The 16,622-nt window shown below is 36.4% G+C and overlaps 2 long non-coding RNA genes across 2 annotated transcripts in view; both read right to left on the minus strand.

The window, feature by feature from the left end:
• The window catches only part of LOC143751924 (uncharacterized), a 161,868-nt gene that overhangs the window by 109,675 nt on the left and 35,571 nt on the right, over positions 1–16,622 (minus strand). The gene's annotated exons all lie outside the window — the stretch shown is intronic.
• On the minus strand, positions 139–1,064 carry LOC143751497 (uncharacterized). The gene is made up of 3 exons (XR_013207253.1): positions 907–1,064; positions 631–681; positions 139–528 (listed from the first exon to the last, which is right to left on the minus strand). It is a non-coding gene; the product is annotated as an uncharacterized LOC143751497 (long non-coding RNA).

Genomic DNA, 16,622 nt, shown 5'->3' on the forward strand with positions numbered 1-16,622 from the left:
ATGAGAAATTAATACTGAATGTGAGGCTGGATTCATATTGATGCTCAGTTTGGCTCATGAAAATGAACAATACATTCTGGCCTCGTTTTGAACTATTTCCAGCGCTTTTTTTAAAAACAACCGAAGAGAAACAACAAAGACAGACTGAACATGATTGTAAATGACATCGTTTCAGCGGTTTCATATTTTTCCCATTAAAATTATGAATCAGTTCATTCCATCACAAACGAAATACCATTGTGGTAATATCACAGTGATTCTCAGGGTCATTTTGAGACATTTCGTTCCTCTTTTCTGCTAGTCTACACCTTGCATTCACTGATCTCTCACATCAGCAGTTGCTCAAGACCTTGGGAATCTCCTAATAGACTTCACACTGAACAAATAATTAGATGAGTTAAGTCATTAAGAGTGTAAGATGAAGTGGTACCATGGAGATCTCAGGGCAACTGAAGACTGTAGCTCAGTGTTGGATACCTACTCAGCCTTCCATTCACACAAACCCCTTTCTCTTCTGTTTTTCTCGCTCTATAAACGCAATGGAAACAGATCTGATAATTAATCATATTTGATCCACAACAACACAGTCAGAAAAGTATGTCAGTGGGCATTATTTTCATAATGGCTTACATAAGAAAAGCAACATGTTAAATCCGTTAGCTAAAGCTGCGGTGGGAGGATCTGGAACAGAAACAAGACAAAACAAGCAGAAAAAAAAAAAGTCAGACAGCACAATCGGACAAAATATGGTTCAGATGTTCAGATGTGCAATCTCCCAAACAGCACTACAATAATATATAGCGTGACCTCAGAGGAGGTAGGAATATCAGTGCTAGATATTGCAATGCTGAGAAGTCGCCGTGGGATGTAGCCATAGGTGGGAAATTGACTCCGAGGGCAGCACACCTGCTGTTCATGTGAAGTCCAAAGCCTCTTTGCTCAAGTACCGACTGGCCCAGATCAGATCAACAGCAGCAGGACAGCCAGAGCGGGGGATGTATTCTGATGAAAGCTTCACCTTATCATTTGTAAGGTGAAACTAGTCAAATCCTGGGTGTTCTCATCAGCACTAGAAAGAAACGTGTTGTTTAGGCCAGTGTTTCTCAACTGGTTTTGCTTCAGGACATTGGACATCAAGTTGCACAGCAACACAGTACCAAAATTGTTTATCATACAAGAGAAAACTGTCAAATATCAAGCAACCTGTCCATGTGAGGTTCTACCCAATTCGCCTTGTTTCTGCCCTGTGACGGATGGATTTGCAGAAACACACTGTAGATCAGTTGTTCTCAACTCAAATGGCACCCAACAGTACTCAAATTTGTATCATACAAATGTAAACGAAAATCAAACACTCAAATTTATGAATATTCTAAGAATAAAACCGCATAGTCTGATTAGATTATGTGTGAATAGGGATGCAGCAATGTTCAAATTTTCCAATAATTTTTTTTGTATTATATACAATATTAAAATACGATTTAATCTAAATAAAACTAAAAACTTAAACTCAATCGTTTTAAATGCTACGTGTGAATTTAGTCACCACAACATTATAATGTACAGTATGAAAAATGTATATTGTGAGATTTGCTAAAGATTTAACAGTGTTAAATTATTAGTGCTTTTAAAGATTAACATTATAATTAAAATGTCATTAAAAAACTCATATACAGTACATGTTAAAATAAAACAAACATGTACAATTAAATATCCAAAATCAATACCATATCGTCTATAACATATGTTCCATACTGTACTGTACATCCCTATGCATGATAATATATTTAGTTGTAACAAATTCTACTTAATTTGCCTTGCTTCTAACCAGTGACAGATGAATTTTCAGAATAATATTAGATCAGGTACAAAAGGTACAAAAAGTTGTATCACAAAAGTGAAAAAAAATAGAGTCTGGTTAGACTCAAGGACTCTGACTTCAACTAAAACACAGATAAATGCATGATTAGGGATGCAACAAAATAAAATTTCCAGTAATTATAAATGTTATGGCCAATGACAATAAATTGCCAATATTAAAATTCGGTTTCACAAATTAAAATATTTTATTTTTAAGTCTAAATAAATAAAAAAAACACACCGACATAGTACTGATATATTATGCATCTCTATGCATGATACTACAATGAGCATTTTCCACAGTTCTTATTTGCCCTGATGTTAGAACAGGACATACTTTTTGGACAAGCCCATTTTTTTGAGGTTGAGAAACCACTGGTTAAGAATATATCTGTGCATTAGATATAATTTCTGAGTGAGTGCAAATGCTTCATTCTGTCTGATTTGGTTCATTTAGTCAATGTTCCCACTTCACAAGAGCTGAACGACAGAACCAAACTAGTAATCTACATTATTCTGTGCTGTAGTGGAAACTGAAATTATCAGTTATATATAACACACCACAACAGATTGCTGGCCATGTGAAAACCATGAGTATCCAATCACACGGGGACTATAAATCATTGATACGAGTCAATCTTGCACTCGCTTTTGCAACCACGTCTGGAAAAAAAAAACACAGCGGACTTCAGCTTCAGTTCAAGCGAAATTCAAAAAGCCATAATACTGTAGAAGCTAAGTTATACAAGCAGAAAATGATGATGAAATGCTGCTTTGAATTTGTACATTGTCAGGCTGAAGAACTCAAACCCCTTGGCACAGAGATTTGATTAATTTGATCTGTCTTTAGTGTTTGCTTTAATAATACATTAACACTTGCATAAACGCAGGAATTGCGCAAACATAAACAGCTGTCTGATATCGCAGATGGCTTGTGCATTAAAGATGTTTAGCGTTAAGGATAATCACGGCACGGTTCAACCCGCAATCATACAAACTGACCGAATGGGTTAAGAATAAACCAATCTTTATGTTACTAGACAAGTCTCACTCGCAGGTTTAGTTACGAGGCTTTAATTTGTGTGTGCCGTTAGGACAGCGGTCTGTCGCCGAGCCTGAACGAGGAGGAGAAACAAACAATGAACAACCATAATCTGGAGCTTGAATTGCAGGTCACCAGGGGGCTGCTTGCGCTGCCTCCCAGTAAGTGTTGTGATGTCAGCTCCTTTACACACTCGCCATCCATCTTACTGAAGCAATGGAGTCCACTGCGAAAAACGAGAGAGGGAGAGGAAAAACAATGGCTGAACGTATGTTTAGGGAAATAAATGAAATCTGAGGGTAAAGTACTCCTCCCCAGATGCGAAATTTTTGACACAGAAATGGGAAACAAATGACGTAGGGGCCCCGCTAGGCCACAGTAAGACAGCTGGGGGAACAAATGTCCTCTGATCTAAATGCCCTCTGGTTTTAAGCGTCTAACCCACGAGCATTACGCCAGGGCCGGCTAGCTGCGCGAGAAAGGCTAACACAGGCCATTATGCTCCTCTGCTCTTTACCTCTGCAAAGGAGACGAGAGAGAGAAGACAATGGAGCTCATCTTCTGCTTTCCACACAGCACCTGAAGCAGAGCATGTCTTATTCCTCGCCCGAGGCCTTCCACCCCGTACAGGCTCGGATCACACCGAACAGTTCATCTCTAAAGCACGTCGCATGGAGACTCCGCAGTCATACTGATACCCGGGCTAAAGGTGCGAGGCTCTAGCACATCTTTCTATCCCAGCATGCTAAGCTCAGGAAGATACAGGCTCTTAGATGAATACCCAGCAGCCACCTACGTTATAAATAATGTCTGAGACCCATATAAATACATTTTAGCCATATCTGAAAACAGAAAAACAGGGGTTTCATGAAACAAATTGACACGATAATGCGTTTTCATCGTTTTCCATATCATTTCCGAATACCTTAACCCTAAATATTAAACCAGCTTCTATTTTAATGTATCCAAACAAATGACTTTGTTTAAATTTAATTTGTAGATATTTCCAGATTTATTTATGCAATTTTTTGGTAAACTATATAATTTAACAAAGTTAATGTAAAATTTGCATATTGAATTCTAATTAGTCTTCATTTTCACATCTACCTGTATTTTTCTTCTGTCTTCTCTTTCTTGGCTGCCTTTAGATTGTAAAGATGGCGTTACATTGTGTGATGATGATAATGATGATGATGATGATGATGATGATTTCCCGACTGGAAATAAAAGCCTGAAACCTAAACCTGATCAAACTTTAACACTCTCCTTTTGCTGCCATACAAGCACTGGTATTTACTTCAGGAAATGCAGTCTAGTTATTAATAAACATCTTAAATTTAATAAGACAAGTGACTTGCTCTGGTTCTAAAGGTAGTTAGAGGCAGTGCAGCATTTTTTTTTTTTTCTTCATTTTTGTTCCATCATTTCAAACCTTTGATTCTTCCTCTGCCTTTTGAATCATTTCCTCTCAGTTCTGTCTCTGGTCTCCCAGTCTTTCTCTCCCACCACCATCATAAATTAAAGACCGGCACTGGTCTTCACAGCAGCTGATGTAATTAAGCATGTCGTCTTCACACTTCTCCTACAAGGCTTCTCTTTGTTCTCCAACCGAGCATCTAAGCTTCCCTTTTAGTCATGAGCCATCTAAATGGGAGTGAATCTTATCCTTCATAAATGCTTTGACAAGCTCACCATATTTTAACCATGTAAGATATGATAATACGAACCCTCTGTCAAAGAAGCATCATGGGAAGCATTTGTACCGAGTTTCATTTAGGATTCTTCTCTTTTCTAGCCATTTATTGTGTATAATACTTCTCATAAATCAGAAAAAAAAATTCACACTGTTCATCATAGGAACAAAATATCACTTCAAGGATGATTTTCAAGAATAAAGAAAGAAATGTTGTGTTAGTGCACTGCCAGTATTCTCACAAAGGAAAAATCGAAATATGATCTCAATTCTAGGAGGAAATATAGGCAACTAAAAAAAATTGGCAAGGACCCTAGGACTAAAACAATTTTTTAAATGTTTATCACAAATATACATAATAATAATAATAATAATAATAATAATAATAATAATAATAATAATAATAATAATAATTATTATTATTATTATTATTATTATAAATGCGTATGGAAATGCAAAAATATTCTATGTAAATGAAAATGTGCAAAATGTCAATTTATATTTAACAAAAAAGTAAAATATTTTTTTTAAACGCATGAAAATATTAGCAAAAAACTGAAAAACCTGTCCACTGAACCAACAGGGAAAAAATTAATACATGTACAGTATATTTACACAGCACATTATATTATATTTGTTTAACAAATTTTTTAATATTTATACAACGCATGCATGATCCGCCGTTGTCTGGTTTGCTGCACTGCATTCTGAAAGTCATTGTCTTGTTAAAGGCTGGTCCTAAAGCATTTCTAATTTCCACGGTCTACCTATGCCTCCTATTGGCCTGTTTCATTCAGTCACCCTACACTGCATGCTGAGCTCAATCTAAGAGAGCAGAAAGACAGCGAGAAATAGAGGTGGGTGGGAGGGTGAAGCGAGGGGGGGTGAGGTTAAGAGAGAAAATAGAAGGAATGATATCTTATGAATGTTGACCACTGTCTCCTTACATAAATCTGCACATTAAGTACAATAAATGAGGCTTTTGCCGCTGAGACCTGGAGAATGGAGTCTGATTCAGTAATGTCATTTAAAAGCATTCACATCAGAGGAGATGGCAGACCCAGATTAAGGAGCCCCAGTTATCATCAAGCTTGCTGCGTCTCACAGTCCAATGAATGATAGCTCCCAAACACAGCAAAACATGATGAGACAAGGCACACTTAGATTTTAAATTACCCTCACATCAGCGTTTGTCTTCTTAAAAACTGATTTTCTACATGTCTTATGATTAAAAGACACAAAAAAGTGACTCAATACTGTTTACTATAATATATATATATATATGGGTAGGTACACAAATATATGAGTAAACAGAGAAAAATAATAGTGTTAATAGTTCATGGTGAGAAAAAGTGGCTTTAAATTAAAAAACAAGAAACCCTTCAATTTAATTTAATCCTAAAATATTGATATTAAGCTTTTGATATCGTTACTTCGACTGAACTCTTTCACACTGAGACAGTGTCTTCTAAATCCATTTGTATTGTGAAGTCTGTACTGATTTATTTTGTTAAGTTTGAGGCACATAATAAAATTTTACATTTTATTTATTAACTTTGTTTCCACAAAATATATTAATTACAACAAAAAAAATTAGCATCACAACTGTTTTCAACATTGAAAAGAAAATGCATTTCTTGAGCATCAAATCGGCAAGTTAGAATGATTTCTGAAGGATCATGTGACACTGAAGATTGGAGTAATGAAGCTGAAAAATCAGCTTTGCCAATACAGGAATACATTACATTACAAAATATATTCAAATATTAAAACAGTACATTAAAACAGTTATTTATAAATATTACAGTTTATACTATTTCAGATAAACAAATTCACCCTTGGTGAGCACAAGAGACTTTTGAACCGGTGTGTGTGTGTGTGTGTGTGTGTGTGTGTGTGTGTGTGTGTGTGTGTGTGTGTGTGTGTGTGTGTGTGTGTGTGTGTGTGTGTGTGTGTGTGTGTGTGTGTGTGTGTGTGTGTGTGTGTGTGTGTGTGTGTTGAAATGTATGCATTGGCTTAACACATGGTCAGACAAGCCGCATTTTTCAAAATATAAATATACAGTTTTAACTAAAACCTTAAAAAAGTGAGGCCGTACCTCGCTTCATTTCTTTTAATCTTAAGGTTCTGATAATTTACATACGGATGAGAGGAACCAGCCTGGATTTACAAGACACTGTGTTTCAGCTTTTATATGATATATTTTGCAACACAAAATGCACATATTCCATCTGGAACATTTGGATTAAACAAAAGCACAAGACTATTCTGAGCCTCATACATGACCAGTGAGGACACTCCATCAGTGTGAAGTCACCAAACGCATATACATTCAGCATTAGGGCCGAAACACCATGCATTAGTATAGTAATAAATATTGATGCACGCTAAGAATGACAGCATAAATGTGTGGAATCAGAGGGATTAGAATGTTTGAAGAAATGAAGCATGTAATGACGCTAGATTCACCTCCATTATTTCCAGCCTGCCACAATTCTTCCATTACTTCACTTAAGAGGCCACATCAAAGATGCAGCTGACGCCTTTGAAGCATGTATCGGAAACTGAACTCTCAATGGCCCCATTTTACAAAGCTTGACTCCGGGATCCCACAAAGTTCCAAAAAGAATATGACCCTCCCATTAGGCAGAACACAAAAAAAGGGTCAGGCACCATTTTGCATTTACAATACAAGAAACTTTTTTTGAAATTCCCCCACAAAACCCCCACACATTGGTAATGAGTAAAGCGTTTGTGACTCTTTTCGCAGGGCCGATAATTAATGTCCCTCTTTTCAAAGGCGGTTCATTTTAAATACTCATCCCTGCTAAATCCCTCTTTCTGCACTGAACTGCTGCTTTTTTTTTTAAAGAGTAATCCCGCTATTGTTGAACCTGAACAGAAGGTGAGAGCCAACGAAGCACTGAAGTGGCAAGAGACAAAAAAAAAATTGGGTAATCTGAGTCATCAGAAATCAAGACGGTGATCTATGTGACCGATTCGATTCCCTCTTGACACTCGTTCGCAGATTCTCTCCACTACCCAGCTCAATCTCAGACCGCATGCAGCGTGTGCCATCCAAACCAAACTCAAACTTAGAGGTGGAGAAGCTAAAGTGTATTGGATTTGGTAAGATATAGTCGATTGTTTCTGGCCCCTGGGTGGTGGTTTATGGTAATGTTAGTATCAATACAAACAAAGGCCATACAGCTGTACAAAGCACATGAAGGAAATGAAAGACAAGGCTGCCTCTGTCAGTGCAGTGTACAATAAAAGAGGGATTTAAAGGCAGGCCGACTGATCACTGGGGAGCAACAAAATGAATGAACTGTAGAAATGCTCAGAGTTGATCCTTTTCACTAGCGGTTTAGGGACTAGCTAATGGTCGAGGACTGCGCTCGGGACGGAAAATATATAACCCAGACACGTTTGGGCGTCACAAAGGTCAGGAAAGGGTGAAACCGTGGAGACAGGATGATAGGGATCTTGTCATAAAACGCCGTTATTGAGAGAATAAGTGATGAATTTCTGTAAGCCATTAGATAAAACATTTCTGATTAGGAAGCCGTCGTCAGCTTTCAGGTGAGAAATTTATATAGGGGTCATATCTGAAGTGCAATCAATACGCTGTTTGAATTATTTAATGACAATTAAATGAAGGACGGGGTGCTTCAAGGTGAGAACAACCATTCATTTATGAAAGATATGTGGCGGATTTTAAAAAATTAAGTAAAAATAGATCACGCATTTACTGGACGTACTCTGAGTGATCGATTACGTTTGTTGTTGTTGTTGTTTACCTTAAAATAATGTATAAACAAAACAAAATCCCTTAAAAAAAATACTAAATCTTCATCATCCTGTACATCAATTATGAAATGAAAAATAAACATCCTTGTGTTGACATTACAGTATTAAATTCTTAAGACCGGATGAAGAAACACAACGAGATTGGAGCACTTGATCCATTTGAAGGGTTTATGACAAATCTCTATTATCCACATAAACCCCTTCTTTTGTCCATTTCAAAATATCCTCATTATTAAAATCAGGCAAAATACAGTATTTATAGTGATGGCTTAAATTGCATTGAAATTAAGATACTTATAATAACTAAGAGGTCAAGTCCTCAATAAAAGCTACTTACAATTGCAAAGTTTTTACTGTTTTACTTTATTATTATTTTTATCCTTGCCATTTATGACTTAAAGATGCTCATCATGTTTCATTTCATCTCCCTCTTTCTCATTTCTCCTCTTTCTATAGGTCCGTTTCTCAAATTATACGCAAATTACACCTAAAAGCAATAAAAAGGTCATCGAAAATGGCTGTTTTTAAGATTGAATCATGAATTTCAAAGACCTATGAACGCAGGCTGCCATTATGGTCCATTTCCCAGCTTATTTCCCAGATATACATCTCCTGACCTGTATTGAAAATTCATAGTGCCACAAGTGACATCAGCATGTCTCGGACATCTGAGAAGTAAAGGCTTATTCCTGACCCGGTCTCCATGGCAACGCAGTGCTGACTAGTAGCTGGCAGGTTTTGACACTGATGAGAAATGTTGTAGGTCTGGCTGTCTTTGTTGAGCATTATATGTTTACATGTAAACTAAAACATAACTAAATCATTTAGAGACAAATTAATAGGAAGTTTAAAAAAAAATAGGTTGTGCTATATGGTAACCCTATTAAATATGTATATTATTTACTATGACAAATATTTGAAGTAAATATCTTAAAATATTATAAAAATCCACTGAGTGCAAATTTTTTAAAACATCATAAAATAGTAATTAATATATTGATGTAAAAATTGTCAAAAACATAGATGACATATTTGATGATGATATATTTGGATGAGGAAAAAAAAAAATCAATGGATTTAGCTTGCTTAGGCCATCATGCAATTCATAATTATTTACCAACCTAGAGTCCTAGAATTAGCATTTTGATTGATACTGACCCTGTTCAGGTCAATATCACTTCCATTTCTAAATCAATTCAGGAGATGCACTGAAAATGAATTGACTGCTGAATTCCCCTTTGGTTTCTGTATGAAAAAAAAATACACATCCAAGTTCACCTCTTGATTCTAATTTATCTCCTTTCTGAATCAGCATACTTGAAGCTATGATTTAGACGGACATTAAGATACATGTGATAATATATGTGCTAATATGTGATCCTCCTAGTAGTATCAGGCACTTTAGTAAAATGAGACTTTTTTTTGGTCTGAAATGCATAAAAACATCTTATAGGGGAGAAAAATGGGATGCAAGTGACAATAAATTGTTAGAATAATCCCTCTCCTGTCTCTTCGTATTGCACATGAATTGCCAAAGCTGACCACTGGTACTTGTAAAAGCAATCTGGCAACCCTCTTTCATTTCTCCAACTCGCTCCACAATCCTCCAGCAGTATTAGCGAAACTGGGAAAGGTCACATGATAAATGACTGACAAACAAATCAAACCATATTAGCGTGTAGCTTTGTTATCAGCCGGTCGGCAGAGATAACAGAAAAATGAAGCTTCTCCCGAATAATTCGGTTGTGTTCTTTGCCTGCTCTGCAGTCTAAATCAGAGGGAGGGATAGAACGAGGGAGAGGAGGGAGAAAAAAAAAACAAGAATCTGGCGGTGGCTGTTTGTCTCAGCGCCTGACAGTGGGAGAGCAATAATACGCATTAATGATGGTGCGTGTGCAAGTCTCCGCAGCCAGGAGCAGTCAGTCACATTGGCTCCCAGGAGGTGGCAGTGAGCTGGGGTACACTTACACACACCGACACACACATACACCTCCCTAAGGCCTCCAAGGTGAGGGTGACCACTGGACCCCCGTCCCCTGTCTATCCGTTCAGTCAAATCACGGTTTTCCAAAAGACTCCGACTGTTTAAAAAAAAAAATGGCACAGGCGTGTGGAGATGCGGGAAGAAATTTGGAAATGGCAGTTCAGAAACAATCAAGGCGAATTTCAAACGGATTAGCCTGGGAGGTTCTGGGCACGAGTTAGATGCTATCTCAACTTTCCAACTGAAAGTCATCACACAGCCAGGAAAAATCAATCACGTCTCCTCCAGGATGAGAAAAGTAATATGAAAAACAAGTGCAATGGCTGCCATCTGCGCAACACAAAACTGTTCTGCTCTGAAATGAATTGCCATAGATATTTCCTTTCCCCTGCTTCCTGCTTTTTATTTGTGTTCTCCGTCAGCCCGTTCTCATTTCTCAGTTGTACTTTTTGTAGTCGTGTACGAGAGAAAGAAAATCGTTCAGCTGAGAAAATTTGGTAGCTATAGTTAGCATGCTATTATTACACAAGCTAATCTAATTGTTACTTACAGACAACAAAGAAACGACAAAAGAAGGACAAACAAGTTTTACTAGGTGGATACACTTTAAATGCACAAAAATAGAAACTTATGTACGTACTGAGTGTTTTTAGCAAAAGTGTCAGTAAAGTCATTTTTAATGTTACAAAAGAGTTCCATCTCAAATAAATGCTGTTCTTTTGAACTTTTAAAGAACCCAGAAAGAATATATCATGGTTTCCACACAAAAATTGAGGCAGCAGAAATTTTTTAAACATTGATATTAAAAAGAAATGTTTCTTGAGCACCAAAGCGGCATATGAATGATTTCTGAAGGATCATGTGACACTGAAGACTGGAGTAATGGCTGCAGAAAAAAAAAATGTTGCTTTTCCATCACAGAAATAAATTCCAGTTTAAAATATATTGAAATAGAAAACGGTTATTTTAAATTGTAATAATATTTCACAATGTATTTCACACTGTTTTTACTGCTTTTTTAATTATCTCTTCGGGGTTGCCAATCACGCCGGTGTGATCAAGTTACATGACCAGTTTAAGAAGTCGAAGCATAAAAACAAAGTCACGTTGAGCGCTGCCGTCCACTTCTGTCGAAAGTGCTGGCTTGAAATTCTGTTTTACTTTTTGTTTTGTGTTGATAGACCAAGTAAAAATGGAGATATGATCATTTAAACTTTATATAAAAAAATATTGACGCGTTCGTAAAAGAACGCCAGATGTGATGCGACAGGCGTTGCATTTATTCTAATAACTTTGTCGGTTTTAGTCATAAAACAAAACGGAGAAAAATTTGTGAATCTGCTGACTCTGCTCTTCAGGCTGCACATTTTAGGGAATGGAGGAGGAGCTAACTGAGCAAAGAAGCGAAATTGAAAGGCAGAGGATTTACGGAGTTGACAAAGAGAGACATATATACGTTATATATAGAGAGAGATATTATTGCTAGTTTTTGGAAGAGTTTGAGTAGATTTTGAGAGTAGTTTAGGAGTAGTGTAGATAGGTTAGGTAGTTTAGGAGTAGTTTAGGTAGTTTAGGAGTAGATTTAGATAAACTGTTTTGGGGAGTGGCACAGATAAAAAATAAAAATAAAACAAAACACCTGATATTTGTTGTAAATAGTTCTATGTATAGTTTAATTTGTGTTCATTTTACCTTTTGTATGGTATATTTGCACTATTGAGGAACCCCTCTTACTCAAGGAATGAAAGCCCTGTAATGTAGCTATCTGTGTAATTGTACATGAAGTGTTTTGTAGAGTTTCTAAGCAAAAAAGAAAAGAAAAAACGCCTATTGACACACCTGCTTTTTGCTGCATATAGTTTAATTTTATCTCAATTTTACATTTTTTATGTTGTATTTGCACTATTTGTGAACCCTCATACTCTGGGAATGCAATGCCTTAAATATAGCTCTCTGTCTAATTGTGTGCACAACATTTTTTTTTTAAGTGGCTGAGCTAAAAAAAAAAAAAAAAGCCTATGGCTACACCCACTTTTTTTTTGTAAATTATATATTTTTTGCATATAGCTTGATTATATCTGAATTGTACCTGTATATGTTGACATTTACAACTTGTGTTTACATTTTAAACCTTTTAAAATGCTTCATTGAGCATGTTTGTGTTTTTTGTAGTAGAAAAGCTATAATTTTTCTATCCGGATTTTGTGTGATTTTGGGTCCAGTATGTTTATACAGTACATCAAAGTGAAAAACTAATTGTCTGGTCATATAGGTGATGTTGTGCTGAAAAAAATTATACCAAACATTGGTATGGTAAACATTTGTTTATGTTGCAAAATAAAAAAAATAAAAAAAGTACTCAAAAACGGCCAAAATAGCCCAAGACTCCAAAGGGTTAAATAAATGCAGCCTTGGTGAGCATAAGATACTTCTTATTTAATCTTAAAGGGATAGTTCACCCAAAAATGAAAATTCTGTCAGTAATTACTCACCCTCATGTTGTTCCAACCCCGTAAGTTCATCTTCGGAACACAAATTAAGATATTTTTGATTAAATCTGAGAGCTGGATCACTCCTGCATAGGCTTCTAAGGGTTTGAAACTTGCCAGCCTCGAAAAGTTATTAAAGACATCGTTAAAATAGTCTAAGTGACTACAGTGGCTCAATCTTAAGTTTATCAAGCGACGAGAATACTTTTTGTACGCAAAAACAAACAAAAATGACGACTTTATTTCAACTATTCATTTCCTTCTCTGTGGGCATCTAGTCAGTTAATGTAGTGTGACAGCGTAGAGCTACGTCACATGTAGGCTCACTTTTGGCCGACGCTGGTCATGTGTGTGATGCGTGTGACGTACAACACAGAAGCGCTGCACTATAACACTAGTAACATGACTTGAGGCCCACAGAGCAGCAAATGAATAGTTGAAATAAAGTCGTTATTTTTGGGGGGTTTGGCGTACAAAAAGTATTCTCGTTGCTTGATAAACTTAAGATGGAGCCACTGTAGTCACTAGGACTATTTTAACGATGTCTTTAATTCATACTTTGCACGTGACGTCACAAGTACTGGCTGGCGGGCAAGAACGTCGTTCTCTACCAACGAAACCCAGTAAACTAATCAAGGATCTTGCCAGGACGTCGCCAGTTTTAATATACACCTGTTGGTGTTTTGAGGTGTAAACGACATGCCAGATAGTTGTCGTGCGATTGGATGCACTATTATTCAGCTTAATCGGGTTAAGAACGTGCATGTAAACGCGCTCATTTCCTGAAAGTGAAAGTAGAAACGGACTGAGCTTTCAGCATCTGTCGCTGCATTAATGCCGCATTCTCTCAGAGACGACGATGGATATAACGGTATAGCGACTATCTTACATTTACATTTATTTATTTAGCTGACCCTTTTATCCAAAGCGACTTACAATTGCTATATATATCAGAGGTCGCACGCCTCTGGAGCAACTAGGGGTTAAGTGTCTTGCTCAGGGACACATTGTTGTCTAACAGTGGATTTGAACCCGGGTCTCTCACACCAAAGGCATGTGTCTTATCCATTGTGCCATTGGTGCCATCACCACCAAAAATTAGAAGAATATTTCTTTTTAAACAAGTTTTTGAAGCTGCTTTTGATTTTCACAGATGGCAGAGTTGTGCTGTTCGTGAGCTAAAGACTGTTTTTAGGCCTATATCATTTTAGTGATATTATTAATATTTAGTAATTGTATTGTTTTTAGTGTTATTAGTGTCATTAAACGTTTTGTTAATGTGCTATGGAAACAAAATAGCCTCACTATACTGGCTGGCTACTGTTTGTCGCCATTTTGTCAGCTTTGGTTGCCCGCATGGTAGTCACGTGACTGCAAAGTATGAATAACTTTTCGGGGAACAAGTTTCAATCCCTTAGAAGCCTATGGAGGAGTGATCCAGCTCTCAGATTTAATCAAAAATATCTTAATTTGTGTTCCGAAGATGAACGAAGGTCTTACGGGGTTGGAACAACATGAGGGTTAGTCAATACTGACAGAATTTTCATTTTGGGGTGAACTATCCCTTTAATGGTATAGTTTACCCAAAAATGAAAATGCCATAATTTATTCACCCTCATGTTGTTCTAAACTTGTATGAATGTCTTCTTCTGCTGAACAAAAAAAGAAGATATTTTGAAGAATGTCAGTAACCAAACTGTAGATGAACCCCATTGACTTCCTTTTTTTTTTTTTTTTAAATACTATGGAAGTCAATAAGGTCTTGGGCCTGTTTGGTTACTGACATTCTTCAAAATATCTTCTTTTGTGTCTAGCAGAGGAAAGAGGAAAAGTTTAGAACATGAGGGTGAGTAAATGATAACAGAATTTAATTTTTGGGTGAACAATCCCTTTAAATCTTACAGACCCCAAACATTTGAACGGTAGTGTACTTAAATAAAGATATACTTTCACCTCACCACATCATTGCAGCTGATTCTAAACAATGCTTCTTGCACGGAAATGACCTGGTAGCAACTTTTCCATGCGTTTCCTTTCCATCGTAAACCTGACAGCCTTTTTTAACATGGATTTCAGTGGTAGCGGGCTGATTTGGGCGCTTTGGGTTATCCACTCCAACTCATGGACATGACCCGAGTGGGAGAGGAAGAGATTATGGTAGAATGAGCGAGGGAGAGGGTGCTCGGGGCCCGAGCTCCCTCGCATAAAGCTTTCATTACATGAAGGGCGATCCGCAGAGAAACCTGATTTACCATGGGACTGTGTTCCTGCACCAGAAAGCCAGTGCTTCTGTCAACCTCCATACCAGTATCCCTTACTGTAGATGGATGGAGAGAAAGAAAAACAGAACCTAACAGCCCTTGTCAGAGCAAAATACAGTCTTTAGTCCATGTACGGATTTGAAATAATTGCAGTTGTCATTAATGCCAGAAATCAGGCAGTGGCCTGCACTGGTGGAGCCTCGGCAGATGCTAACGAATCATGTGAAGCCATGCATACTTGACATTTATTACATAAAACAATAAGCAGCAAAAAACTCTTGCTGCATAATTACACCATTTAGACACGATCAGGATCAGATGAAATGAAAGAGACCTGCAGGAAAAAAGGAATTAGTTGCCATCTGCTTTCCTGGAGGGCCTGCCACCACCCCGGAGAGACATCACACATAATGTGAGACTTTAGGAGCTCGGAATGACATTAATTCTGGCCAATGTTTATCTCTCCTCACTGAGCAGGACTCATAAAGATTTCATGTTACTCAAATGAGCCCTACAGTTCTCGCTCTGATCGTGCTATAGATAGAGACTCAGCAGGCATTAGATTAATCTTACCGCACACGTTTTATAGAAACGTATTAAGACAATGTGTCTTCATTTCAGACTTATGGAAAGCTTAGTTTAACACTACGGTGGTATTTAAACTTAATTTAAATATTTATTAGACTAAAGTTTTAGTATCAACAATTCCCATAAATCATGGGTGAATCTCAATTAGGGGAACTTTACTGTCCATCATAAAAAATTAAAAAATTATTAATTTATAAAAAACATACACTAATATATATATACACACACACACATATATATATATGCATGTACACAAATACATGCACACATATATATATATATATATATATATATATATATATATATATATGTGCATGTATTTGTGTACATGCATATATATATATGTGTGTATATATATGTGCATGTATTTGTGTACATGCATATATATATATATATATATATATATATATATATGTATGTGTGTGTATATATATATGTGTATATATATATATATATATATATATATATATATATATATATATTATTACTGACAATAATAGATAAATAAATGTACAATCAATTCGTAATATACTTTTATTATTATTAAAATCGTTTTAGTTCTAAAGAATAGCTTTATTGTATCCACAGCTTATCTAAATTTTCTCCCAAAACTGAACATTTTTATTAAAATGTCACATAGCATTACATCACACATTACTAGGCATGTGCCGGTATCAAATTTTCATGCTGCGATTAATTGATTGAGCTTTTATCACGGTATACAGTATTATCACGATATTTTAATTGCACAAGAGAAACAGACGGATTGGGGGTATCTAAAAAAAACTTGCATCACAATGTGTAATTGTGATTGTCAAAACATTAATTTTATTTTTTAGTGACAACATGTTATAATGTTTACATGGTACAGTTACTGAGGCTACTGTTTGTATTA

The sequence above is a fragment of the Siphateles boraxobius genome, unplaced genomic scaffold (assembly GCF_051911475.1).
Source record: "Siphateles boraxobius isolate OS27281-9 unplaced genomic scaffold, OSU_SipBor_1 26, whole genome shotgun sequence".
Lineage (NCBI taxonomy): Eukaryota > Metazoa > Chordata > Actinopteri > Cypriniformes > Leuciscidae > Siphateles > Siphateles boraxobius.